This window comes from Cephus cinctus, unplaced genomic scaffold (genome assembly GCF_000341935.2).
Source record: "Cephus cinctus unplaced genomic scaffold, Ccin1 Ccin1_scaffold1343, whole genome shotgun sequence".
Classification (NCBI taxonomy): Eukaryota; Metazoa; Arthropoda; class Insecta; order Hymenoptera; family Cephidae; genus Cephus; species Cephus cinctus.
In genome coordinates this window covers 122,621-125,979 of record NW_014333756.1, presented here as the reverse complement: position 1 = coordinate 125,979, position 3,359 = coordinate 122,621, and positions in this window count along the sequence as shown.

Here is a 3,359-nt window from a genome sequence, read left to right as displayed (position 1 = left end):
GAGAGGGAGAGAGAGAGAGAGAGAGAGAGAGAGAGAGAGAGAGAGAGAGAGAGAGAGAGAGAGAAAGAGACATCACGTGTCATGGATAAGAAAGAGAAAGACGACAAATTGTCATCCAACATCATTTAGGAACGCGAGAATAGCCAATGAGTAGTAGGAAAATATTTGTTTTCTTAAAAATCGACGTATTCCCAAAAATTATAAATTTCCAAAAAAAAGTCTCTTATCGAAATCGGACTTTTCTTTGTTTTTACTAGCAGATGGTTTCAAAGGAATTAGTATTGACCTGCTTTTTTTCTTTTTTTTTTTGGGGAATTTTTCAAACTGACCTTTTGGGTACCTATTATTTTTTTTCTTTCTCTCTCTTTCTCAATTTTCACTTACTTTACGAGACTTTAAACGCCCCAGGGTTGGCAAATGTCGACAAATTTGACTTCTTTACGAGGACTGTACTTTACGAGTGGCAGCGCGTGGCTTGACTTGTATTTTCTCTACTCGAAATGTCTCAGGTGTTTACCTCGCTGACGTTTCTTTTTTGCTGTTTGTTCTTATACTTTTCAAATGACAACACGCCATTGACCGAAAACATGTTTACGGTGTTACGTGTTGCGATAGGTCCGTACGTAAACATTCGACGTGCATTAGAAACCGCGTGATAGAAGATATTCTAAAAAATATATATATGTATACATATGCCAACAATGAAGTTTCATAAATAGACTTCTATTTTCGAAATATGTACTCGGTACCATGCACGAGCATCCTCTTGTCGCTTACTTGTAAACTGAACTTTATATATATTTCTGACTTGGCATTCGACGATAAATCGAATTTATTTGCATATCCTCTTAACGTTTCGCTTTCCGTGTTTCCTTGAAAAATTCAAAATTTTTTCATGAATAATTTTCAAAAATAATTTTGACTATGATAAATTCCAAGAAAACAATAATATTCCCATTATCATATTTCTAAAAAAATCCGCCAATCCGTACCCTCCGATAGAGCGTTGTACCCGATAGGATGGGTGTTGTAAAAATTGACACTTACTATACCAATATTTGCAAATTTGACTACGTCTGCTGGTGATATCGGTAAGGAACCAAATTCGCAATGGCTAATTATACCTGTAAACTTTTAATAAATCGTACGACGTATTACGTGCTAGTGACTGTCGTAGTCGACCAGTTGTGAACATACCTTGTCCTTTTCGTTTATCAGCAATAATAGCCACTAAGTAGCCGTGGTCGGAGCTTCGGGTATGAGAACGAAATTTGTCCAACTTATTTTGCAATATTTGCCTGTACCGATTCGCGATATATTCGCCGATCCGTGGGTGGCTTATTGTGCAAATATTGCTCGATACACGTGCGTCAATCGCGGCTTAGAACTATTAGGAAAAGCCAATAGCTCCAGCGGCTTGAGAAACAAAACAGTCAACACCCGGTGTCAGATGAGTTTATATTTATATATAAATATATATATATATGTATATGTACCCTTGTTTAAGCAGTTACCATATATAGCACGGTTTTCAAAATTCCAACTAAAATGGTAATTTCTCCAATTTTCAAACCCCTCGCTATTTCCTATGCAGAGTAACGAGGAAAATTAATCTTCTGTTTAACGACGTAAGAGCGATTATTTGTAATTATATTTTAAACGACTATTTTTTATCTTCGCTGTGTCACGTGGTTCCTATTAGTGCTGATTTGATTAGCTCAGATTCGAAGAACGTATATTAAGCGTTAACCGGTGTCTTACTGTATATATCTGCATAGAGAAACGTACCACCTGAAGTTGGTAAAGGACAGGCTAACTTCAGGTGGTAAGTTGATCGGCAATAACTCTATATGATATGTATAAACGTGTTAATCAAATCCTAGAATTAATTTTATCCGTTCGTAAAATTGTTTCTTAGTTATAAATTTTTTTTTTTTTTGAAAAAAAAATAGTCAAATTTTTTCCTTTTTTTTAATGTGGGTTGACTAAGTTACTGATGTATATACGTATATGCGTACGTTATATATACACGTATAAGGAGGACAGACCCATTGGGACGGAATCACTGAAGGCTCCTGAGTGGGGCGTATCTCATTTAATTTTTGAGACCCTCTCGGTCCCTTTTTTTCCCTTTTGCCGGAAACTCAGCAGTTTGAAAAAAAAAAATTGGGAAGAAAAATATTTTTCGATGCACGGGGCCAAAAATTTGCTAAAAGGAGGCCGGCTGGTGAAACTGAAAGCTCATTATCCTCCGCTAATACGTCTCCAAATGAACTGTTGCGGAATTGGGTCTCGCTTTTGGTTTTTACTGCGTATCTGATATATATAGAATTTTCTTACAGGTCGTATATTATAGGTACGTAGGATCCTGTCAGTGGACCGGGCTTAATTTATGAAGAAAATTTATGTCTCGTCTACATAATTTTCTAGACGCAGCGTCCTTAAGATTGTTACGATATAATCTTTTTTATTGTTATGTAATTGCACTGGCACTTTGCAAGCACTGGTGTATAGTGTATTTATACTAATTGGAATAATCACGACAATGCCGATGGTAATGCTGGTAATGTAACGTAGCTGTAATGCAGTGTGATAATGGCGGCGAAACGAGGGTATATGTATACTTTGCGGACGTTGTATGCGGCTGGTTTTGTCCATGGGACGAAAAAGGTACAGACCGGGAAGGCTGGCTTGAGTCGCGTCTGGATATGACGTACAGATAATCAATTTATAAGGTTTTGATGAAGAGCATAAATTGATTATTACCTGCCTACACATCGAGTTACAGTTCAGACAATCGACCGTGATTTACTGCATAATGGCTCGTCTGACGGACGTGTTGCGACCACGTGTTACGTGCTAGGTCCACGTCGGCCAATCTCTTTGCGTAAACTTATTACACGTATACTTGATACATAACCTTATTTGGAACAATTATCAAGCGTCCTGTATAGGGATTGGAGTTAGATTGATTACAGTATTACGATAATAATTATGAAAATTACAAAATGATTCTAATCAATATTAAATTGGCAGTGTATTTTTTTTTATAGACTTTTTAAGTAATTTCTTGATTATTCGTTTTTCGTAATATTGCCGTCGGGTTTGGTTGGGTTCAAAGGTTAATAAAACATAAGCGGCTCTTTTCAGGGCATTTGTTTCTCTTATACCTAAAACGACGGACTGGGTTCATCCAAACATGACCTTCTTGGCTCTTCTAATGGTTTGAGATTTATGGTGCTGCGAACCCATAATTAGAATCACACCCAAGGTGTTCTAATTACAGGTTAGGGTGCGTGGGACGTTTAATGGCTAAAATTTTTTAAACGTGTTTTTGCCAATTTCTTTTTACATCTCGT